Source organism: Gorilla gorilla, chromosome 1 (assembly GCF_029281585.2).
Source record: "Gorilla gorilla gorilla isolate KB3781 chromosome 1, NHGRI_mGorGor1-v2.1_pri, whole genome shotgun sequence".
In the NCBI taxonomy this organism is placed as follows: domain Eukaryota; kingdom Metazoa; phylum Chordata; class Mammalia; order Primates; family Hominidae; genus Gorilla; species Gorilla gorilla.
Genome location: NC_073224.2, coordinates 84,981,255 through 85,007,762, shown reverse-complemented (window position 1 = coordinate 85,007,762; position 26,508 = coordinate 84,981,255). Strand labels below are relative to the sequence as shown.

Sequence of the window (26,508 nt, the reverse complement as noted above, 5' to 3'; positions counted from 1 at the left end):
TGTAGTATGAGTGGTTTTCCTTATTGGAAGCCCATTTAGATAACTTGGAAGTTGCACTTGATGAAAAAGTGTTTGAATTTAATTTGACACAGCATAGGGAGCCAATTTTAGAAAGACTATTATATCTTAATTACACATAGTGTTCCTTTTATGAATTTCACAAATTTTCTCGTGATTTACACAGACCATCTATGATGTGCCCAGACTTTCTGACTTGTCCTAAGCATCCCTCATTCTTAAACAAGCAGTCATTTTACTTTAGGACAAGAATTTATGGTACAAAATCCTTTCTCGTGCAAAATCTTCATAACCTTCATTACCAAAAATACCTCTTTACCTTTATAACTTTCTTTATGTTTCTCTTATTTCCTGGTTCCTTTTATCTTGTTTTACATATAACCATTATCCTTTGAATTAGACAAAAGTTATTTTCCTTTTTTTAGGAGTTTATGGTTTATACTATGTGTTGCTGTGTGAGTTCTGTGGAAGGGAAGCAAATGAGGAGGTTATTTATATATTGTAGAAGTTGTTCCATCAAGAGATTACTCAGTTTGCTTTCTTGCTAGGGCATGTCTGAATAAGTATGGGCTATTTTAAACCCCTGAGATAAGACTATCTAGGTTGAAGTTATTTGTTAAAGATTTAGGTAACTTTCCCAGGAGAAATGGGGCTACTAGAGGGAAAGATGAATTCAGAGGTTGGGCAAATATTAAGCAGGCACACATCTTGGAAAGTATGTTTTTGCCCCAAAGGAGTGTGGGGTATTTAGATATTACCAGGGCATGGAGGGAAAATGGTAATTGATCCCTTACATAGTATAAAGGGGTGTGACTTTTTCTTTTAGAGGGAGAGGGTGCCACTTGTTCCCATTACCCAACAGGATTTGGAGGAGAGTTGTTTAGAGAAGGAGATTAGTACAGAGTCACTATAAGTCATTTAGCCAAAATGATAAGTCCAAAATTTTTAAAAGGCAAAAATCTTTACTCGCTGATAGAGGGGAGACTCAGCTTTCAAAACAGGCTGCAATAAAGACAGCACGAGGACAACTGAATCTGTCTCCTTTTTCTTCCCTCCTTTTTCTGTCATTCATTTAAAAGGAAAACAAAATTCTTTCATTTTTGTTTATATTACATGAAAATCTTGTTTAAAAGAGAAAGCCAAATTGCATCTTTGTATTAGTGTTCTATTAATGTTAAATCCAATTCTTAATAAAACCTTATAAACAAGTCTGTCCAATCTTTATTAGCTTGACCATAGGGTAAGATTTCCATAAACCTCTTGTAACCATTTATCGTTTTCTGTTAAACAGCAGATTAATTATCTAAGAAAACTATTATTCGGACACGTGGGCCCAGATTCTGGACCTGCATTAGTGTGCTTTTATTTCAATTTTCAACCTATGGGAAAACTAAATAATTCCCTTCAAATCTTAGCCAGCTTTTTTATACCCACAGAACTTTTTACAAGATCAGCGCTCCACAACTTACTATCTAACTTGCTTAAACCTTCAGTTTTATTCCATTACTCCTGTAGGTTAGGCCAATCGTTAAAACCTCTGAGCAAGACAAAATTACATTCCCTTTAACAAAAGCCATATTTCCATGCCTTCTTTGTGTGTGTGTGTGACAGAGTCGCTCTCTGTCACCCAGGCTGGAGTGCAGTGGCACGATCTTGGTTCACTGCAAGCTCCGCCTCCCGGGTTCACGCCATTCTCCTGCCTCAGCCTCCCAAGTAGCTGGGACTACAGGCACCTGCCACCACGCCTGGCTAATTTTTTGTATTTTTAGTAGAGACGGGGTTTCACCATGTTAACCAGAATGGTCTAGATCTCCTGACCTGACCTCGTGATCCACCCGCCTTGGCCTCCCAAAGTGCTGGGATTACAGGCGTGAGCCACTGTGCCCCGCCTATTTCCATGCCTCCTTACAACCTCCCACCAAAAACATATTCTACTTTCCTTCTATACTTTGCATGTAAACTGTTTCTCCAGCAGTCTCAAGTACATGTTACAATGTTAACTCTCAGCAACTTTTATTTTTGGTGAAAAACCTGATGAGTAATTTTTTTTTTTTTTTTTTTTTGAGACCGAGTCTAGCTCTGTCATCCAGGCTGGAGTGCGATGGCACGATCTCGGCTCACTGCAACCTCCACCTCCTTGGTCCAAGCAATTCTCCTGCCTAGGCCCCCCAAGTAGCTGGGATTACAGGTGCCCGCCACCATGCCCAGTTAATTTTTGTATTTTTAGTAGAGACAGGGTTTCACTGTGTTGACCAGGTTGGTCTCAAACTCCTAACCTCGTGATCCCCCCACCTCAGCCTCCCAAAGTGCTGGGATTACAAGCATGAGCCACGGTGCCTGGCCCTGATGAGTAATTTTAACCATGTATAAGATTGCAGAACTCAGGACAAGCTGCAGATAATGTCTGACTCTTTCCAGACTAGCCAGGGGACCAGGCTAACACCATATGTCCCCAGGCCTTACCTAGAATCTAATGGCTATAAAACAAGTCAATTATTAAAAGTCATAGAAGCAGTTTATGGCCTTAAAGCATCTGACAAACAGTATCTGACTGCCTAATTTAGTTTAAATGTGTGAACTTTGAAGACATCTTTTACTTTACCAATAATCTTTAAACTGTCTTTTTAAAAGATTCGTACTAGAGTCACGTGACCTAAAAGGCATTAAATTTTTATTTTTCTGACAATATGTTTAAGTGCTTTTCTTTAAGCCAATTAGAATTCTTTTATATAAACACATAAAAATACACAGACAGAAACGGAGAATTAAGACAAAATTCTATCAACTGAGAAGTTTTTAGAGCGAAAGCAGGGGCTTTAAAAACCAATATCTGTACACATGCAGACCAAATATAAGCTTTAAGTTGATTTCTAACTACAAAGATTGTTCTTTTAAAAGAACAATCTTTTAAAAATCTTCTGTTACCAGATTTCAGTCAGGACAAACGGCTAGTATTTCTGGCTTTTGAATCTTTTACTAAAGGTAATTTATAACATGATATTAGTAAGCCTTAACTAAGAAGAAGCCTTTTTTTTTTTTTTTTTTTTTTTGACATGGAGTCTCGCTCTGTCGCCCAGGCTGGAGTGCAGTGGTGCGATCTGGGCTCACTGCAACCTCCGCCTCCCAGGTTCACGCCCTTCTCCTGCCTTAGCCTCCCCAGCAGCTGGGACTACAGGCGCCTGCCACCGCGCCCGGCTGATTTTTTTTGTATTTTTAGTAGAGACGGGGTTTCATCGTGGTCTCGATCTCCTGACCTCGTGATCTGCCCGCCTCGGCCTCCCAAAGTGCTGGGATTACAGGCGTGAGCCACCGCGCCCGGCGCAGAAGACTTAAACACAGACACAGGAGCTGTCTCCAGAGAGACGGTCAGTGATTTACAAGATCTAGAATTGCCCCAAAGGTAATTCAGAGAAAAAAAAATTTCAAGACAGGAAATCAGAAGCTGTTCATGGAGGGGAAAAGAATCAATAAAGGGCAAAAATACCACAAGTATTAGACCACAAAGGACTCACATTGAAAGACAAGAATTGAACGCATTGTGAGAGGGCAAAGCCTTAGCCACTTATCTACAGCACAAGGTGACTGCTGTTTTTTCCAGAAGGTGTTTAAAGCATTTTCAAGCTTGCAAAGGATTTTAACTGCTCAAGATAACTTTCTGAGACTAGCCATGTTGTTATTATGCATCCTTCTTTTAATTTAACCTTTTTCTTTTATTGGTCTACCCAGTTCCAATAGTGACCCAATCTAAAAGGCTGTTAACATCCAGATAGTAATTTTCCAGGTTTTTACCATATAAGCAAAAGGTTATTTCCAGAAAGGGGTACAGGAGGTGTCTCCGTGACAGACAGCTTTTGAACTCAAAAGGGAAATTTATAATTTTACTTGCTGTCTCCAGAGTTGCCCTTGGCTTTGTTTTATTGATAATGATGTTTGATTTGGAAGCCAGCTGGAGCAGAGACCCCTACCCCAGCAGAAGGCCATCGGGGTGTCTGATGGGATTCTGTCCTGGGGGCCCTTCAGCCCTTAGGGCAGTCCCATTTCCAGTGGCCAAGCTTGTGGCCGAGGGGGCAAACTGTGTAAGGCTTTTCCCCATTTGTCCCATTAGGACAGTTTGCCTTTCAGTGGCCTGGCCTTCTGCACTGATGGCAGTTACCTGGAGGATATTCTGAGGGCAACCCAGACGGGGCTGGGGGCTCATAAAGCAGCCAGCAGTTGAGCCTGCCTTTTCTCCTTGTGTTTTCTGTGTTTTTCTTTCCCGTTAGCCCTGTCCTTTTTGTTCTGCTCTCAGTTATAAAAGACTGAGGAGGCTAATTTGAGAATTTCCTGCAAAGGGGCCATGCTATTAATATATTACACAAGAAAATTAGATGTGCCCTATTTTTTCTGCACCTCTGAGCTTACTGTCTGTCTGGCTTTTTTAAGTTTTAATTTCCAGGACTTGAACTCGCTGCCATGTCCACTAAAGAAGAAAGCTCTTCGTGGGAGGGCTCAACATTAACACCGACGAGCAGGTGCTGGAAGACGACTTCAGCAGCTTCGGGCCTGTCTCTGAGGTGGTCATTGTCAAGGAGACTCAGCGGTCCAGGGGTTTTGGTTTCATCACCATCACCAACCCAGACGCCATGAGAGCCATGAACAGAGAGTCCCTGGATGGTCACCAGATCCGCGTGGATCATGCAGGCAAGTCTGCTGGGGAACCAGAGGAGGTGCCTTTGGGGCCCATGGGTGTGGTCGCAGCTACTCTAGAGGTGGTGGGAACCAGGACTATGGGAGTGGCAGGTATGACAGTTGACCTGGAGGGTATAGATATGGATATGAACAGTCCAGAGACTATAATGTCAGAAGCCAGGGTGGTTATGACTGCTACTCAGAAGGAAATTACAGAAGCAATTATGATAACTGAAATGAGACATGTGCACATAATATACACAAGGAATAGCTCTTCTGATCCAGGATTGTCCTTCCAAATGGCTGTATTTATAAAGGTTTTTGGAGCTGTACTGAAACATCTTATTTTATAGTATATCAACCTCTTGTTTTTAAATTGAGCTCCCAAGGTAGCTAGTTAAAGATCTTTTAGACAGCTCCATCTTTGTTTAAAATTTTTTCTCCTATTTAAAGACAAATTATGGAACATTTGTAGGGTCTGAGTATTTTTCTTTTTGCCAGTTTTTTAGTTTGAGCTGTCAGGATTATTGGATCTAGCAATAATTGGTTCTGACATTTGACCAGACTGGTTTTTGAAAATTAATGTGTATCCAGGGACATTTAAAAAACCTGTACACAGTGTTTATTGTGGTTAGGAAGCAATTTCCAAATGTACCTAGAAGAAATCTGCATCAAGAACATGATTATCTAGGGGTTTTCTCTAATTCAGATAACCAAACTGATTATATAGAAGAGCTGCTTTAAAATGTTTGCAAATGTCTTTTTGTAATACTGGAAGAGAAAATATTGTTTTGTCTCATATAGTGCTTAGAATGTCCTTCACAGAGCTTATTAAAAAGTTGAAACTTGAAAAAAAAATTAGGTGTTTCTTTTTGAGAGTCTGAGAGTTAAATTTGTCTTAATGTTTTAGGATGTAGCCCAGAGGTGAGTCTGAATAAATAGATGGGGTTTGTCCCATGTTGGAACTGGAAAACAATGAGCCACTGGAGGGTAATGTCTGCTGGGGACATGAACCACACTTTCTTTAGGGGCATCCTGCTGAGGAAAAGGGTTCCACTTACATTGCAGAGGGATACAAGTACACTTTCTAAAGGGGCATCCCACCCCCCATTAGAAAGGACCTTTCAGCGCTGGCACCTTATGCTGGGTGATCAGCCCAGGCATGAGGAAAAAGGGTAAAGAGAGAAAGACAGCCTGCTGCCAGCCCTGGAGAAGGGACAGGAATGGGGACACTCACTGCTCTGAGGCCACTTGAGATCACCTGATTTGGGAACATCGAGAGCAGGATGTCTGGCTGTCTTCATGGGAGAATTTAGAATTTAGAGTGAGAAAGAGGGAGTCTGAGTTCCCCAAAACATGTGTGCCAATTGTGCCACACAAAGGGATTGGGGACTTTTAACCAGAAAGGATAGGAGAGGGTCTTCCTCCCTTCTGGGTAAGGCAGCCAAAGTCATTCACCCTCTGGCCTTCAGGCTACACCAAGGTGTGGGCCTGGCCAGTTGTGATCAATTGCCAGAGGGATGCTAGAGTTTGTCTGCTGGAAGGCAGGAAAGGAAAGCAAACTCTGAACTCTTACCTGATCAGGCAGTGGTGGTCAGACATCTTTTCACAGGGACTTTCTGGTCTGCCGAGGAGTGGCCCCAGCTGGGGACCTTCAGCTGTCTCTGTGCTTGGATGCTGTCACCAAGAGGTCGGAGTTGGAGGACAGGAAAGGGAGTGAGTAGGGGAAGAGGTCCCCGAACAGTCCCTGTACGGGCCACCAAAACATCACAGGTGTGACTATCTGGGGCTGGGCTGGTGTCGCAGGTGGTAAAGGAATTTACCAAGATAGTTGTAGGTAAAGAAAGGCAGATTTATTAGAGAAAATATGAAAATACATTGAAAGATTGCAACGGGTAGCACAGCAGAGAAGGGCTGTCTGCAAAAAGGCAGGGGCTGGAGGGAAGTTTTATAGGGTTGTGCTAGAGGGGGCTGCACATAGAGGTCATCTCTCAGAACCGTTGTTCATTGTTCTTCCCCACCTGGGGCCCTTCCCCACCCGAGGCCCCTTCCTCATTGTTGCTTACTTATCAGGACTCCACAACATTTTCATATTCTTGAGGCAAGATTCTGTCCATGAAGAGAGGAAGGAATAAAGAAAATGCAGTATATATACAAAAAGGAATGCTCTTCAGCCTTAAAAATTCATGAAATCATGTCATTACAGCAACATGTATGGACGAGGTAGGAAAAATGCCCCAGAGAATCCACACCAAAGTTTCCTCCTCAGCATCTGCGCCCACAGACAGGAGCTGTTTCTTCCCCGGGATGTTGCCCCAGGTCCTCCTGAAGCTGACATGGTACCCCCTCAGGAGGGTCCTGAAGGAACTGGAGCTCTTCTCCTCCTCACAGGCTGAATAGTATTTCCTTGTGTATAAGTACCACATTTTCTTTATCCATTCATCTGTTGATGGACACTTAGGTTGCTTCTATACGCTGTTGTGAATAATGCTGCTTGTGAATAATGCTGCAATAAACATGGGAGCACAGATGTCTCTTGCACATACTGATTTCATTTCATTTGGATATATACCCAGTAGTGGATTTGTGGCAACATGGATGAACCTGGAGGACACTATGCTAAGTGGAATAAGCCAGATACAGAAAGACAAACATGATTTCAATCATGTATGGAATCTAAAAAAGTTTATCTCACAGAAGTAGAGAATAGAATAGTGGTTACCAGAGGCTGAGGAGGGGAAAGGGAATGGGGGCATAGGAAGCAATTAGTCAAAAAGTACAAAGTGACAGTTAGAAGGAGTAAGTTCTGGTGTTCTAGTCACAGTAGGGTGACCATGGTTAACAATATTGTATATTTCAAAAAAGCTACAAGAGAGAATTTTGAATGTTCTCACCACAAAGAAATGATAAATGTGGCCGGGCGCGGTGGCTCACGGCTGTAATCCCAGCCCTTTGGGAGGCTAAAGTGGGCAGATCACTTGAGGTCAGGAGTTCAAGACCAGCCTGGCCAACATGGTGAAACCCCGTCTCTACTAAAAATACAAAAATTAGTAGTGGTGGTGGGCACCTGTAATCCCAGCTACTTGGGAGGCTGAGGCATGATCATCACATGAACCTGGAGGCAGCAGTTGCAGTGAGCTGAGATGGGGCCACTGCACTCCAGCGTGGGCAACAGAGTGACACTCCATCTCAAAAAAAAAAAAAAAAAAAGAGAAAAGAAAGAAATGATAAATGAGGTGATGGGTATGCTAATATCCTGATTTGATTTGTTGATTTTTACACAATGTATACATTTATGGAAACATCACACTGTGCCCCATAAATATGTAAAATTATTATGTGTCAATTAAAAACATTTTTAAATGTCTGCCCTTTATTTTTTAAATTATATATAATACATATATATATATAACTATAACATATATATATTTCAACACCTTTTGGGTTACAAGTGGTTTTCTGTTATATGGATGAATTATATAGTGGTGAAATCTGAGATTTTAGTGCACCTGTCACCAGAGTAGTATACATTGTACTCAATACGTAGCTTTTTTATTCCTCACTCCCCTTCCACTTTCCCTGCTTCTGAGTCTCCGATGTCCGTTATACCACTCTGTATGCCTTTGCGTACCCATAGCTTAGTTCCCACTTATAAGTGAGAATATACTGCCCTTTTCTTTACATGTACTTTCTTTGGAGAGATTGTTGGAATTCTCAGAGCAAGAGAATCCTCAGCTTCAGTTATCATCTCTATGAAAAGGAATCTAAGAAAGAGTATATGTAAGGAAAAAGGCAAAAGCTAGAGGAATGTCTGTATTTAGCAGTGGGAAGATGAAGAGCAGTCAATGGGAAATGGTCAGAGTGGTAGAGAGAAAAACAATGAAGATAAGGCAGTATAAAAGAAGATGAAGAAAGAGTAGTCATTGCATCAAAAACTTCAGAGAAACCGGGAAGGGTGAGAACAAAGACTAGAAAAAGCCATTAGATTTATTGACTCACATGCTTTTATTTTTCTTCACGAAGTATTTCAGTAACATTATGGAAGCAAAAGCCATATTATGAAAGTTTGTTTGTTAGTGAAATTACAGATTACAGATTCCTTTTTCAAGAAATTTAATTGTAAGAGAAAAGACACAGTACATTGCAGCTTGAAGTGGTACTGGGGGCAGGTACCATCAGAAATACATCAGAAATAACCAACTTATATTTACTAATGGAGAAGAAGAGGCCACTGGGAGAGTAGGATTGAAAATGCAAATTGAGGAAGACATAATGGTGGGGTGATACCCTGCAAATGTGGGACAATCAGTGTTTGAGACTATAGGAGATGAGTTCTAGCAAGATGATTAGAGGATCCTTTCTTGGGGAAAAGAGGGAAGGAAGTAAAAGAGATTTTGAAAATAGAGAAGTTAAGAAAACTCCTAAGGTAGCTTCAAAATATTCAGTAAAAAAGGCAAGCAAGGCCGGGCATGGTGGCTCACGCCTGTAATCGCAGCACTTTGGGAGGCTAAGGAGGGTGGGTCACCTGAGGTCAAGAGTTCCAGGCCAGCCTGGCCAACATGGCAAAACCCCATCTCTACTAAAAACATAAAATTAGCTGGGCGTGGTGGCAGGCGCCTGTAATCCCAGCTACTCAGGAGGCTGAGGCAGGAGAATTCCTTGAACCCGGGAGGCGGAGATTGCAGTGAGCCAAGATTGCACCATTGCACTCCAGCCTGGGAAACAGAGCAAGACTCCATCAAAAAAAAAAAAAAAAGGCAAGCAAGCTCAAAAGTCAAAGGAGCAGTGTTGAAGTTGGGAGCTTTAAGAAAAAGGAGTTTTGGCAAGATGGCCGAATAGGAACAGCTTCGGTCTACAGATCCCAGCGTGAGCGACGCAGAAGACGGGTGATTTCTGCATTTCCATCTGAGGTATCGGGTTCATCTCACTAGGGAGTGCCAGACAGTGGGTGCAGGTCAGTGGGTGCGTGCACCATGTGCGAGCCGAAGCAGGGCGAGGCATTGCCTCACTTGGGAAGCGCAAGGGGTCAGGGAGTTCCCTTTCTGAGTCAAAGAAAGGGGTGACGGAGGGCACCTGGAAAATCGGGTCACTCCCACCCGAATACTGCGCTTTTCCGATGAGCTTAAAAAACGGCGCACCACGAGATTATATCCTGCACCTGGCTCGGAGGGTCCTACGCCCACGGAGTCTCGCTGATTGCTAGCACAGCAGTCTGAGATCAAATTGCAAGGCGGCAGCGAGGCTGGGGGAGGGGTGCCCGCCATTGCCCAGGCTTGATTAGGTAAACAAAGCAGCCAGGAAGCTCGAACTGGGTGGAGCCCACCACAGCTCAAGGAGGCCTGCCTGCCTCTGTAGGCTCCACCTCTGGGGGCAGGGCACAGACAAACAAAAAGACAGCAGTAACCTCTGCAGACTTAAATATCCCTGTCTGACAGCTTTGAAGAGAGCGGTGGTTCTCCCAGCATGCAGCTGGAGATCTGAGAACGGGCAGACTGCCTTCTCAAGTGGGTCCCTGACCCCTGACCCCCAGGCAGCCTAACTGGGAGGCACCCCCCAGCAGGGGCACACTGACACCTCACAAGGCAGGGTATTCCAACAGACCTGCAGCTGAGGGTCCTGTCTGTTAGAAGGAAAACTAACAAACAGAAAGGACATCCACACCAAAAACTCATCTGTACATCACCATCATCAAAGACCAAAAGTAGATAAAACCACAAAGATGGGGAAAAAACAGAACAGAAAAACTGGAAACTCTAAAAAGCACAGCGCCTCTCCTCCTCCAAAGGAACGCAGTTCCTCACCAGCAACGGAACAAAGCTGGATGGACAATGACTTTGACGAGCTGAGAGAAGAAGGCTTCAGATGATCAAATTACTCTGAGCTACAGGAGGACATTCAAACCAAAGCCAAAGAAGTTGAAAACTTTGAAAAAAATTTAGAAGAATGTATAACTAGAATAACCAATACAGAGAAGTGCTTAAAGGAGCTGATGGAGCTGAAAACCAAGGCTTGAGAACTACGTGAAGAATGCAGAAGCCTCAGGAGCCGATGCGATCGACTGGAAGAAAGGGTATCAGCAATGGAAGATGAAATGAATGAAATGAAGCAAGAAGGGAAGTTTAGAGAAAAAAAGAATAAAAAGAAATGAGCAAAGCCTCAAAGAAATATGGGACTATGCGAAAAGACCAAATCTACGTCTGATTGGTGTACCTGAAAGTGATGGGGAGAATGGAACCAAGTTGGAAAACACTCTGCAGGATATTATCCAGGAGAACTTCCCCAATCTAGCAAGGCAGGCCAATGTTCAGATTCAGGAAATACAGAGAACGCCACAAAGATACTCCTCGAGAAGAGCAACTCCAAGACACATAATTGTTAGATTCACCAAAGTTGAAATGAAGGAAAAAATATTAAGGGCAGCCAGAGAGAAAGGTCGGGTTACCCTCAAAGGGAAGCCCATCAGACTAACAGTGGATCTCTCGGCAGAAACCCTACAAGCCAGAAGAGAGTGGGGGCCAATATTCAACATTCTTAAAGAAAAGAATTTTCAACCCAGAATTTCATATCCAGCCAAACTAAGCTTCATAAGTGAAGGAGAAATAAAATACTTTACAGACAAGCAAATGCTGAGAGATTCTGTCACCACCAGGCCTGCCTTACAAGAGCTCCTGAAGGAAGCACTAAACATGGAAAGGAACAACCGGTACCAGCCGCTGCAAAATCATGCCAAAATGTAAAGACCATCGAGACTAGGAAGAAACTGCATCAACTAACGAGCAAAATAACCAGATAACATCATAATGACAGGATCAAATTCACACATAACAATATTAACTTTAAATGTAAATGGACTAAATGCTCCAATTAAAAGACACAGACTGGCAAATTGGTTAAAGAGTCAAGACCCATCAGTGTGCTGTATTCAGGAAACCCATCTCATGTGCAGAGACACACATAGGCTCAAAATGAAAGGATGGAGGAAGATCTACCAAGCAAATGGAAAACAAAAAAAGGCAGGGGTTGCAATCCTAGTCTCTGATAAAACAGACTTTAAACCAACAAAGATCAAAAGAGACAAAGAAGGCCATTACATAATGGTAAAGGGATCAATTCAACAAGAAGAGCTAACTATCCTAAATATATATGCACCCAATACAGGAGCACCAAGATTCATAAAGCAAGTCCTGAGTGACCTACAAAGAGACTTAGACTCCCACACATTAATAATAGGAGACTTTAACACCCCACTGTCAACATTAGACAGATCAACGAGACAGAAAGTCAACAAGGATACCCAGGAATTGAACTCAGCTCTGCACCAAGCGGACCTAATAGACATCTACAGAACTCTCCACCCCAAATCAACAGAATATACATTTTTTTCAGCACCACACCACACCTATTCCAAAATTGACCACATACTGGGAAGTAAAGCTCTCCTCAGCAAATGTAAAAGAACAGAAATTATAACAAACTATCTCTCAGACCACAGTGCAATCAAACTAGAACTCAGGATTAAGAATCTCAGTCAAAACCGCTCAACTACATGGAAACTGAACAACCTGCTCCTGAATGACTACTGGGTACATAACAAAATGAAGGCAGAAATAAAGATGTTCTTTGAAACCAACGAGAACAAAGACACAACATACCAGAATCTCTGGGACACATTTAAAGCAGTGTGTAGAGGGAAATTTATAGCACTAAATGCCCACAAGAGAAAGCAGGAAAGATCCAAAACTGACACCCTAACATCACAATTAAAAGAACTAGAAAAGCAAGAGCAAACACATTCAAAAGCTAGCAGAAGGCAAGAAATAACTAAAATCAGAGTAGAACTGAAGGAAATAGAGACACAAAAAACCCTTCAAAAAATTAATGAATCCACGAGCTGGTTTTTTGAAAGGATCAACAAAATTGATAGATCGCTAGCAAGACTAATAAAGAAAAAAAGAGAGAAGAATCAAATAGACGCAATAAAAAATGATAAAGGGGATATCATCACCGATCCCACAGAAATACAAACTACCAACAGAGAATACTACAAACACCTCTACACAAATAAACTAGAAAATCTAGAAGAAATGGATAAATTCCTGGACACATACACTCTCCCAAGACTAAACCAGGAAGAAGTTGAATCTCTGAATAGACCAATAACAGGAGCTGAAATTGTGGCAATAATCAATAGCTTACCAACCAAAAAGAGTCCAGGACCAGATGGATTCACAGCCGAATTCTACCAGAGGTACAAGGAGGAACTGGTACCATTCCTTCTGAAACTATTCCAATCAATAGAAAAAGAGGGAATCCTCCCTAACTCATTTTATGAGGCCAGCATCATTCTGATACCAAAGCCAGGCAGAGACACAACAAAAAAAGGGAATTTTAGACCAATATCCTTGATGAACATTGATGCAAAAATCCTCAATAAAATACTGGCAAAACGAATCCAGCAGCACATCAAAAAGCTTATCCACCATGATCAAGTGGGCTTCATCCCTGGGATGCAAGGCTGGTTCAATATACACAAATCAATAAATGTAATCCAGCATATAAACAGAGCCAAAGACAAAAACCACATGATTATCTAAATAGATGCAGAAAAAGCCTTTGACAAAATTCAACAACCCTTCATGCTAAAAACTCTCAATAAATTAGGTATTGATGGGACATATTTCAAAATAATAAGAGCTATCTATGACAAACCCACAGCCAATATCATACTGAATGGGCAAAAACTGGAAGCATTCCCTTTGAAAACTGGCACAAGACAGGGATGCCCTCTCTCACCACTCCTATTCAACATAGTGTTGGAATTTCTGGCCAGGGCAATTAGGCAGGAGAAGGAAATAAAGGGTATTCAATTAGGAAAAGAGGAAGTCAAATTGTCCCTGTTTGCAGACGACATGATTGTATATCTAGAAAACCCCATTGTCTCAGCCCAAAATCTCCTTAAGCTGATAAGCAACTTCAGCAAAGTCTCAGGACACAAAATCAATGTACAAAAATCACAAGCATTCTTACACACCAACAACAGACAAACAGAGAGCCAAATCATGAGTGAACTCACATTCACAATTGCTTCAAAGAGAATAAAATACCTAGGAATCCAACTTACAAGGGATGTGAAGGACCTCTTCAAGGAGAACTACAAAGGAACTCAAGGAAATAAAAGAGGATACAAACAAATGGAAGAACATTCCATGCTCATGGGTAGGAAGAATTAATATCGTGAAAATGGCCATACTGTCCAAGGTAATTTACAGATTCAATGCCATCGCCATCAAGCTACCAATGACTTTCTTCACAGAATTGGAAAAAACTACTTTAAAGTTCATATGGAACCAAAAAAGAGCCCGCATCACCAAGTCAATCCTAAGCCAAAAGAACAAAGCTGTAGGCATCACACTACCTGACTTCAAACTATACTACAAGGCTACAGTAACCAAAACAGCATGGTACTGGTACCAAAACAGCATGGTACTGGTACCAAAACAGAGATATAGATCAATGGAACAGAACAGAGCCCTCAGAAATAACGCCACATATCTACAACTATCTGATCTTTGACAAACTTGAGAAAAACAAGCAATGGGGAAAGGATTTCCTATTTAATAAATGGTGCTGGGAAAACTGGCTAGCCATATGTAGAAAGCTGAAACTGGATCCCTTCCTTACACCTTATACAAAAATCAATTCAAGATGGATTAAAGACTTAAACTTTAGACCTAAAACCATAAAAACCCTAGAAGAAAACCTAGGCATTACCATTCAGGACATAGGCATGGGCAAGGACTTCATGTCTAAAACACCAAAAGCAATGGCAACAAAAGACAAAATTGACAAATGGGATCTAATTAAACTAAAGATCTTCTGCACAGCAAAAGAAACTACCATCAGAGTGAACAGGCAACCTACAAAATGGGAGAAAATTTTCGCAACCTACTCATCTGACAAAGGGCTAATATCCAGAATCTATAATGAACTCAAACAAATTTACAAGAAAAAAACAAACAACCCCATCAAAAAGTGGGCGAAGGACATGAACAGACACTTCTCAAAAGAAGACATTTATGCAGCCAAAAAACACATGAAAAAATGCTCATCATCACTAGCCATCAGAGAAATGCAAATCAAAACCACAATGAGATACCATCTCACACCAGTTAGAATGGCAATCATTAAAAAGTCAGGAAACAACAGGAGCTGGAGAGGATGTGGAGAAATAGGAACACTTTTACACTGTTGGTGGGACTGTAAACTAGTTCAACCATTGTGGAAGTCAGTGTGGGGATTCCTCAGGGATCTAGAACTGGAAATACCATTTGACCCAGCCATCCCATTACTGGGTATATGCCCAAAGGACTATAAATCATGCTGCTATAAAGACACATGCACACGTATGTTTATTGCGGAATTATTCACAATAGCAAAGACTTGGAACCAACCCAAATGTCCAACAATGATAGACTGGATTAAGAAAATGTGGCACATATATACCATAGAATACTATGCAGCCATAAAAAATGATGAATTCATGTCCTTTGTAGTGACATGGATGAAATTGGAAATCATCATTCTCAGTAAACTATCACAAGAACAAAAAACCAAACACCGCATGTTCTCACTCATAGGTGGGAATTGAACAATGAGATCACATGGACACAGGAAGGGGAATATCACACTCTGGGGACTGTTGTGGGGTGGGGGTAGGGGGGAGGGATAGCATCGGGAGATATACCTAATGCTAGATGAGGAGTTAGTGGGTGCAGTGCACCAGCATGGCACATGTATACATATGTAACTAACCTGCACAATGTGCACATGTACCCTAAAACTTAAAGTATAATAAAAAAAAAGAAAAAAGAAAAAGGAGTTTTGGAACAGTTATCTTAGCAGATAAATATGCGTGGTAAATGGTAAACAAATAAGCGGCTGAGCAGCTATGAGGATCCAGGCTAGAATAGTGATTTTTAACTACTCCTTTAAATCAAGGACTGTCTTAGACCGTTTTTTGTCCTGTATGATACTTTGTATCGAACAAGCACACACTAAATACTGTTGAATTGATGCTAATTTTTTAAAGTTTGCTTTTGAATGAGAGGAAAAGACAAGAGAAAAAAAGAAAACAAGGAAAGTGAAAGCAAGAGAGTGTTTCAGCTTTCCCAGGGCATGGGAATCTCAGAAGCACTTTGCTTGTTTAATGACCTTTACCAAGTCACCTTTTCAATAATGGCTTCATTTCCCAGGCAAAACAGGGGAAATAATCTCTGCCTCCTTATTGTCTTCCAAGAATATCATAAGCTCTTAGTAAAATAATATTTGCATACTCTTTTGGTTGCCTTATAGACAAGAAAATATTTAATTTCCTCATTTTTATAGATTTGCTTCTCTTCTCTAGGCTGTTTATTATTATAGATTGGTTAGCAAGAGTTTGGCCTGTTGACATTGATTTCTAGACAATAGAAGGGGAAATAAGAATATGAGCAATGAAAATTTGTGACAAAAATAAAATGGAAAAATGAAAGGAGAGGATGTTTGTTAGTTTCAGCCTACCAGTCAATATCATTGTCTTTAAATATCTCTTGGAATTTTATGCAATTATTCTACCTCATCAGTACACTTCAAGTTGCATTTTAATTTCATGATCAATTTCCAGGAGACAGTTTCTCTTTGTATTTTACTCATAAAGTATAAATAAGCAAAATGATTCTTTTTAAAAGTTAACCAAACAATAGCTTTCTAAATATCATCCATGGCTTGCCAAGTCACCTGTCCAAGTTTCCCTATGCTGAGGTAGATCACATGTCTATTTTTGATCATTAATAATAAGCCACCCCTTTTCTCCTCAGCCAAGGCTGGAGGCCAAGATCAGCCCTCAGAGATCATCATCAGGACTGCCATGAGCTGAGCTGCCTTGTTTTCCTGCCGCAAACATGTGAAAAGAAAGAAAAAAGAAATAATAATAATAATAACAATAATAATAAGGCAGTTTTCCTTCTGGCTCTGGGTTTGTTGTTATTTTGTGTAAGACCAATCCCTCCCCGCTTTTAAAAGGAATTATTTAACCAAAAAACTCCCTAGCATCTTTTCTGTGACTCTGAATTCATAATATTGGTTATAATGTATGCTTTAATGTTAGGCAGGTCCAAGTCTGAAATATCGATTATAAAATTAACTGCAGGAAATCTGGCCACAGCCCCAGTGATAGTCACTGTATTAGTTTGCCCTCACATTGCTATGAGGAACTACCTGAGACTGGGTAATTTATAAAGAAAAGAGGTTTAATTGACTCATGGTTCCACAGGCTGTACAGAAAGCATGGCCGGGAGGCCTCAGGAAACTTACAATCATGGCACAAGGGCAAAGGGGAAGCAAACATGTCTTCAGGAGGAAAAGAGTGAAGCGGGGAGTGCCACACACTTTTAAGCCATCGGATCTTGTGAGAACTCACTGCCATGAGAATAGCAAGAGGAAAATCTGCTCTCAAGATCCAGTCACCTCCCACCAGGTCCCTCCCCCAACACTGGGAATTACAATTCAACATGGGATTTGGAAGGGACGCAGAGCCAAACGGTATCAGCCACCCTTATGCAATAATTTTAAAGAAAGCTTTTTGGCAATTGCTGTGCCATCATTTTTTCCCTAATCCTTTATAAATAGAGCAATAGCTAATTGTCCAACTATTTTTTAAAATGTCATGATGGAAAATTTTAAAATGTACTTGGGTTTAGAATCATTTTGACATTTTTTGTGTGGGCGGCGGGGAGACTGGATCTTACTCCATACCCAGGTTGGAGTACAGTGGCGTGATCATGGCTCACTGCAGCCTTGGACCCCTGGGCTCAAGGCATCCTCTCATCTCAGCCTCCTGAGCAGCTGGGACCACAGGCATGTGCTTCTTGAAGAATTGCTCTTGACAAAGAACTTTGTTTTGGTACCTACTAACTGCAATGTAGTACTAGGAGGATACTCTTGGATATAAATGTCAGAGTTTACATTTTTAAAGTTTTCTTTTTTAAAATGGGTGCACAAGTTTTTTGAGTCTGCATTAGATTTCAGGGTTCCGGCCTGACACAGGGCTCCAGAGATGCAGCTGAAACATGTGCTGAGTCAGCGTCAGCATCCATGTGCATAACGACATTTCCCCATCTGCTCTGCGGTTGCTGTTGCCATATGCCCTTGATTTTCCTGGCTCCTCTTAATTTCAGTTATTGTAAATTATTTTGGTTCCATAACTTACGTTAAAAATAGATTCTAATTCTCTGGTGAATTTCTATATCTTTTTGTCTATTTTCTTGAACATTTTAGTCAGTCCTTGTTTGCTAATCTAATACACTGATTACCTGTGGCTTACTTTCTATTGTCTATTTTTTCTTGGCTTTTGATCATATGACTCTGTCTTTTAGCATAATAAGTTTGAATATTTCTTCAGTATTAAATACTGAGTATAAAATATTGAGTATAAAATAATTCAGCATTAGTTTGAGTATTCAGCATTGCAATTTCCCTTTATTAGAGTTGAGAATGTTTTTATGTTCTCAATTTTTACTCTTTTATAAGCAGAGGAGATTCTACATCCTCTGCTGACATTCATTTGAAGCATTAAAACAAAATCCATGAAAAGTTGGTCTCAGAGTCATAGTTATGCTTCACTGAGTTAAAATGACATCACAAATCACAAAGACTCCATTATATTTCCTTGCCTTAGGTGCTATAGTCACAAGTGGTATATGAGCAGTTATTTAGAAGGAATGGAATGATGTCAGCAAAATACCTTAAACAGATACATTTCAGACTTTCTTCACATGGTGAAAAATTGAAGAGAAACAACAAGTCTTTTGCTCACGAGATTTTTAAAAAAACATAGTTTCCCTAAGAACCAAACTGGCCTTTCTAATTTATTCTTTACATGATTACAGAGTCAAGGTAGAACACGAAGTATGAGAATATAAATTCTTATGATCATGAAGAATCATTCATGGATCTTCTGTTGTGTGAGAGGAATTGTGTAATGTGATGGGTCCTCAGATATCTTGTTGTTGTTGTTGTTGTTTTGAAATGGAGTCTTGTTCTGTCGCCCAGACTGGAGTGCAGTGGCGTGATCTTGACTCACTGCAACCTCTGCCTCCCAGGTTCAAGCGATTCTATTGCCTCAGTCTCTCAAGCACCTGGGACTACAGGCATGAACCATCATACTTGGCTAATTTTTATATTTTAAGTAGAGATGGGGTTTCACTATGTTGGCCTGGCTGGTCTCAAACTCCTGATCTCAAGTGATCTGCCTGCCTCAGCCTCCCAAAGTGTTGGGATTACAGGCGTGAGCCACCATGCCCAGCCAGGTCCTCAGGTTATTTAAGGGTATATGTCTACTGTCTGAACCCTGAAGCCTGGGTGATGAGCCACGGCTATGGTGCCCAGCCAAGAAGCAGGTATCCCTGAGAACCTACCAAGAAAAAGTCTCATTGCTCAAATGCAGGAGGCAAAGAGCCAGAAAATTAGCTTAGAAGGAGCTTAAAGACAGGTGGTAGTTGTGAATCTCCAGAGCTCTCCTGCGGCCATTCAGGAGTGCCCTGCATGTAAGTCCTAATAAACTCATCTACTTGTCGAGTTGGACATCTGGGTCATTCTTTGTTCTCTCAGCACCTTCCTAATTTGAATGGGGAGCAGGGTGGCAGGGCTTATAGTCCCAAGTTTTTCTCATAACAGGCTCTGTGTGTAATTAACATATAAATATACCAAGAACCCTTTTGGCAATCTGGTGAAATTAATGGACCACTTAGAATGTTTCCAGATATATCAAAATAAAATACACAGAATTACAGAGTAATCCCATGATATTGAAATACTGTTATCACATATTTTAAAGGTAAAATTTGTGAAATATTAATATCTATGCTTTTGAACTCATTAAATAACAAAATCTAATGGCAGGCCTAATGTTTGTCATAATTTTGAATTAGTAATGAGCATAAACTATTTCAAGACAGTTATGTTTGTAAGGTAGGACAATCTTAGTGATTTGTATTGGTAACAAAATCGCAGGTACAGCTAGTACTACTGAGGATTTTGATTTTTTGAGGAGGGCAACATTTATAATAAAAGAAATACTGACTTTCTGTTAGAGGTCAATGGAAATAAAGATGTCATTTGTTCCCCATCCAAGTTCACAGACCTTCTGAATTCTCTCCATGATTCCTCAAGGCTCCCTAGGTTTGGAACTCCTACTTTAAGTATTTCATCCTTTTCCACAAGGTGTGGACAACTTTGAGAATACTGGGAAGTTCTGAGCAAAGAACAATGACTTCTGCACCCGTAGGGCCCAGGCATGAAAGATCTTACTTGTTGGCAGGGTTGCACTTCCTGACTAGAATGCAGGTGTTCTGCTTGCTAGTCTGCGTATAGCCCTGCCTTGCCCAGTACCCTTGTACCATTCCTGAGAACCTTGGGGTTGGATTGACATTTAAAAATCATCTGGTACAATCAACATATCCTTCCCCGAAAAAAATGGTCGAGTTTTTACCATGAGGCAGGCCCTGAGCTATACATGTTACCGCACCTGACTGTCACAGCAACTCCATGAGGTAGATGTTATTCTTCCCAGTTTACACAGACTCATTTGTTCATTCAGAAAGAAAAATATGTTAGTTATCTATTGTGTATCCATTACTAAGGTAGGTGTGTGGTTTAAAATTCAGACATAGGCCAGTCACGATGGCTCACGCCTGTAATCTTAGTGCTTTGAGAGTCTGAGTTGGGCAGATCTCTTGAGCCCAAGAGTTTGAGACCAGTGTGGGCAACATGGTGAAACTCCATCTTTCCAAAACAAACAAACAAACAAAAAACAAAAAAAACCCTAAAGACACAAAAATTAGCCAGGCATGGTGGCATGCGTCTGTGGTCCTGGCTACTCAGGAGGCTGCAGCAGAAGGATCACTGGAGCCTGGGAGGTCAAGGCTACAAGTAAGGTGAGACCACGCCACTGCACTCCAGCCTGGCTGATAGAGTGAGAGCCTATTTCAATAATAATAATAATAATAATAATAACAATGATAAAGAATAAAATACAGACATAGCTGCTGTCCTAATAGACTTCATATTCTAGTAGGACAGACAAAAATATATAAATTATATAATTACAAATTGTGATAAGTCTTTTAAAAAGAACAAACAAGCTGTTGAGACTGAGACTCATGGGTGACCTATTTAAGAGAATAGGATTGTCAAGGGAGATATCTCTGAGGAAGTAGCATTTATGCTGAAACTAGAAGTATGAAAAGAAACCAATCATACAAAAAGCAAGAGTGTCCCAGGCAGAAAGGACAGCAAGAGCAAAGCCTGTTAGGCAGGAAAGAGTTTGGTATTTTAAAAAAATGTATTATTTTAAAAAGCGTGGTAAAAAACATCACAAACAATTTACCATCTTAAGCCGGGCTCAGTGGTACACACCTGTAATCCCAGCACTTTGGGAGGCAGAGGAGAGATGATCGCTTGAGGCCAGGAGTTGAAGACCAGCCTGGCCAACATGGTGAAACCCCGTCTCTACCAAAACAATACAAAAAATTAGCTGGGCGTGGTGGCACACCCCTGTAGTCCCAGCTACTTGGGAGGCCGAAGCATAAGAATTGCTTCAACCCAGGAGGTGGAGGTTTCAGTGAGCCAAGATTGCACCACTGCACTCCAGCCTGGGCGACAGAGTGAGACTCCATCTCAAAGAAAACAAAACAAAAAAAACAATTTACCATCTTAACCATTTCTAAGTGTACAGTTCAGTGGTGTTAACTACATTCACATCGTTGTGCAATGGATGTCTAGAACTTCCTTGTCTTACAATTCTGAAATCTATACCTATTGAAAAACAACTCCTCATTCCTGGCCCCCAAGCCCTTGGTAACTACAATTCTACTTTCTGCTTCTATCATTTGACTACTTTAGATACCTCATGTAAGTGGAATCATTCAGTATTTATCTTTTCTGTGACTGGTTTATGTCACTTAGCATAATGTCCTCAAGGTTTATCCATATCGTATCATGTGACTGGATTTCTCTCTTTTTTAAGCAGAATAATATTCCACTGCACGTATATACCACATTGTTTATCCATTCATCTGTCAATGGACATTTGGGTTGCTTCTAGCTCTTGGCTATTGTGAATAATGCTGCAATGAACATGGGTATGTGAATATCTTTTCAAGAGTCTGCTTTAAATTATTTTGAATATATACCCAGTGATGGGTTTGCCAGATCATGTGGTAATTCTCTTTTTAAATTTTGAGGAACTTCCATACTGTTTTCCACAGTAACTGCATTATTTTATATTCCTACCAATAGTTCACAGGGTTCCAGTTTCTCCACATCCTCAATACTTGTTTTCTGTTTTTTTTTTTTTGATGGCCATTCTAATGGGTGTGAGATGCTATCTCATTTTTTTTTTAATTTGCATTTCTTTAATGATTAGTGATGTTGAACACCTTTTCATATGCTGTTAGCTATTTGTATATCTTCTCTGGAGAAATGTCAAGTCCTTTGCCCTTTATAAAAATTTGCTGTTGTTGTTGTTGTTGCTTGTGTTTGTGTATTCTAGATATTAACAACTTATCAGATATATGATTTGTAAGTATTTTCTTCCATCCCATAGGTTGCCTTTTCACTCTGCTGATTGTTTCCTTTGATGCACAGGAGATTTTAAGTTTAATGTAGTCCCATTTGTCTATTTTTGCTTTTGTTACCTATACTTTTGGTGTCATAGCCAAAAAGTCATTACCAAATCTAATGTTTTGAAGCTTTCCCCCTAAGTTTTCCTCTAGAAGCTTCACAGTGTTATCCGTTTTTAGTTAGTTTTTGTATATGGTGTAGGGTAAGGGTCCAACTTCATTCTTTTGCATGCAGATATCCAGTTTTCCCAACACCAAGGGAACTGGCATTTTTGAGAAGGAAGGGGCAGGTTAGTGTGTCTGGAGCTTGGTGAACAAGGAGAATGATAGAAGATAAAGTTGGATCATGAAAGGGTATGCTAAGATTCTAGATTTCTTTCTCAATGCATTGGGAAGCTACCGGAGAGTGACATGGACAGATTTATACTTTTAAATGATCATTGTGTTCCTCAAAAAGTTAAACATAAAATTACCATGTGATCCAGCAGTTCTACTCTTATATATTCTAAATAACTAAAAACACACTTTTCGCACAAATTCTTGTACATTAATGTTCATAGCAAGACTACTCATAATAGCCAAATAGTGGAAACAAGCCAAACTCCCTCTATGGATAAATAGATATACCACATTTATCTACACAATGGAATATTATCAGTCATAAAATGGAATATATATATACTGTTATATGCTATGACAAAGATGAACCTTGAAAACATTATACTAAGTAGAAGAAGTCAGACACAAAAGACCACATAATATATAATTCTGTTCATGTGCAACATCCAGAATAGGCACATCTATTAAAGACAGAAAATAGGTAAGCAGTTTCGACAGGAAGGAGGGGAAAATAGGACTAATTGCTAAGAGGTAGGGATGATGGAAATGTTCTGGAATTAGACAGTGGTAATGATTGCACAGCATTGTGAATGTACTAAAAAAACACGAAAGTGCATACTTTTTTATTTTTTATGTTTTGAGACAGGGTCTCACTCTGTCACCCAGGCTGCAGTGTAGCGGTACAATCACAGCTCACTGCAGTTTTGACCCACTCCCACCCCCAACCCCGCCAGCCCCAGGCTCTGGTGATTCTCCCACCTCAACCTCCCAAGTAGCTGGGATCATATGCATACACCATCATGCCCTGCTAATTTTTAAATTGTTTTGTAGAGACAGGGTCTCCCTATGTTACCCAGGCTGGTTTTGAACTCCTGTCTTCAAGTAATCCTCCTGCTTCAGCCTCCCAAAGATCTGGGATTACAGGTGTGAGCCACCATGCCTGCCCAGTGTACACTTTTAGATGGTGAATTTTATGTGAAGCATATCTCAGTTCAAAAAATCCTATTAAAAAAAATCAGCCCAGCATGGTAGCTCACGTCTAGATCATTCTGATTCCAAATCCCAACCTTAACTTCTGTGCTATATAGTTTCTAGCTAAGGGTTCCCTCTTCTGTCAGCTGTCTTCAGAAATATACCATATTCTCTGAGGACATTTCTCTTTTGAGTCTTCAAACACCAGAGCTTACATGATGAACTGTTTAAAATTTTTTAAAAATTAAAAAAATGAAAAACATCAGAGCTGCTGCTTGGATGAAATTTTGACATGTGGAAATTTTTTTTCTACTGTATGTCAGCAGTGAGGATGAAGATATACTATTCAAAGATGAGATGAATTAAGAACAGTAAAATGTTTTGGCACCATAATTTATGATTCTTCTTAGGAAAAGGTCATTCGTGCAGCCCCATGGCAAGAAAACAGTTTTAGTTTTAGAGAAGTATTACATACTATAACTTTTTTGTTGGACTAAAGGGAGTTTTGTTCTTCTGGTTTCTTTGAGGACTCTGGATCTGAACGTTAAAAAATCCTCTGGGTGGAGTACTCAAGTGAATTTTATTTATTAAATGCTGTTTTAAAATCCATTCCCTTAGTGGTAGAAAAATATTGTTATGGGCTGAGGACAGAGAGCATCTATAAAAATGGGATACATGAGATGGTCATGGGTTAGAGTGCTACAGTGTAGGAGAAAAACAAAATGTTTTTCAAGTTTTTCTTTTCCTGCAAAGAAACTGAAGTTTGGAATAAAATTATGAAGAAAAAGTCTAATAGCTTACCCTTGTGGTTTTTCCCAGTATCCAGGCTGTAGAAAACAAAGACAGTCAAAAGGAGGCATTGTGAGCCCCCTTATATAGGGGTCAAATGTATTCATGCACAGCCTGTTAACCTTGGCATCATTCCTTCATCTCCCCAGTCTTCCAGCTTTCAAAATGTTATTGCCTACTGGCCCCAAAGGCAAACAACTTGCAATGTATAATATGCCCTATATTAATGCCTTGCAATCCATGCATATGAGGAAACCAATCCATCAACAGACGTCCTTAGTGACAGAGTAGGAAACTACTGCACAAAGAAAATCCTGGGAATCAAATACAATACCCAGAGGCAGTCACGGCTGAATTCGCTCAGTCATATATAACTTTTTTTCACTTACTTGTAATCAATTGGAATTTTGCCTTAATTATATATGTATAGGTATATATATTTAAGGAAGCAGTGTGTAATCATCTATGTTGAAACTAATTTGTTAATTTTGTACAAGGCTGGCACATTCTCCCAAAGGGATTCTCCGCCAATGTGAAAATTAACTCTGTAGCTCTGAGCCTCCTTCCCATGGATTCAATGTATGAGAAAAATTCTTGGCTAATCACAAGTGCTATACAAACTAAAAAATACTATTATGCACTGGGCATGGTGGCTTACACCTGTAATCCTACCGCTTTGAGAGACTGAGGTGGGAGGATCCCTTGAAGTCAGCAGTTTGAGACCAGCCTGGGCAACATAGAGAGAGCCTGTCTCTACAAAAATATATATATTTTTAAATTAGCCAGGCATGGAGGCTCGTACCTGTAGTCCCAGCTACTTGGGAGACTGAGGTGGAAGGATCACTTGAGCCCACGAAGTCGAGGCTGCAGTGAGCTGTGACTGCACCACTGCACTCCAGCCTGGGTGACAGAGTGAGACCCTGTCTTATATAAACAAACAAACAATAAATAAATAAATAAATAAGTAGCTATTATCATCATCCCAATCTTAGGAATCCAATATCAGCTTGATAGTCACTTTTCAGGTCAACAATATCGTCAAGAAAAGTGTTGACACTCAGCTAATAAAATGGCAGAATGTTACCCTAGGATGTTATTGTGTCTGCCTTCTATTATCCCAAGACACAGGAGAACATTCATTTTTAAACTTCTCAAATGTGGAAAATAAACCCATTTGCTAAGATGATTTCCAATTTGAAATAGTTTCCAGCATTATATGAGCCACTCCCTGTACACCAAAGAGACATTCCCTTTACTCAATTTTATATCCCACTCGTGAAACATTTTCATGTGTTGGACCTACCAACTCCAACTGGATACCACTGACAGGAAGTGAGAAGGGTATGAGCCCTGGGGTAGGCATGCAGGGTGGGGAGACTGGCTTTTAGCTCTGGCTCTGGTTTTTACTGGAGTGATAACCTCTAAATTCTTTTCTAGCAACAGTTCTACAAATAATACCCCTTTCTCCTTCCCTGTTTCTTTCTACAGACTATTTCTTCAGTCATCCAGAGGCCGATGTAGGAGTCATTTATGAGTCCCTCCGTCTTTTATTCCCCCTATTCAATCCGTCATCAAGTGCCTCAGTCTTTCCTGAGAACATCTCTCAGATCAGGTCTTTCTGTCATGACTCTGCTTCTTTGTTGACTTCCTGTGGCCTGACAGGCTGAAGCTAAATATGTGGAATAGAAGACTCCTCAAAACCTGCCCTTTACCTCAGCCTCTAGTTGTATCTTCTGCTGCTTTCTCCCCACTGTGACCTTCTGCCCCAACCACACATTCTCTCTCTCTCTCTTTCTCTCTTCTGTTTATGTTCCGTATTAGTTTCCTATCACTACTGTAACAAATTACCAAAAACTAGTACCATATGCAATACAAATTTATTATCTTACAGTTGGATCAGTCAGAAGTCTGACAAGTCTCAATAAATTAAAATCAAGATGTCAACAGGGCCGTATTTCTTCTGGAGGCTCTACAGGAGAATCCATTTCTTTTCCTTTTCCAGGTTCTAGAGGTCACCGCCTTTCCTTGGTTCATGGCTGCTTTCCTTCATCTTCAAAGCCAGAAA

At 40.5% G+C, this 26,508-nt stretch overlaps 1 non-coding gene and 1 pseudogene across 1 annotated transcript; both read left to right on the top strand.

Moving 5' to 3' along the window:
• The first annotated feature begins 461 nt into the window (after window positions 1-461).
• LOC101132107 (RNA-binding protein 3-like) lies at window positions 462-4,921 on the top strand (annotated as a pseudogene).
• Window positions 4,922-16,520: 11,599 nt separating this feature from the next.
• On the top strand, window positions 16,521-16,629 carry LOC115932388 (small Cajal body-specific RNA 20). The gene has a single exon (XR_004068677.2).
• Window positions 16,630-26,508: the final 9,879 nt, after the last annotated feature.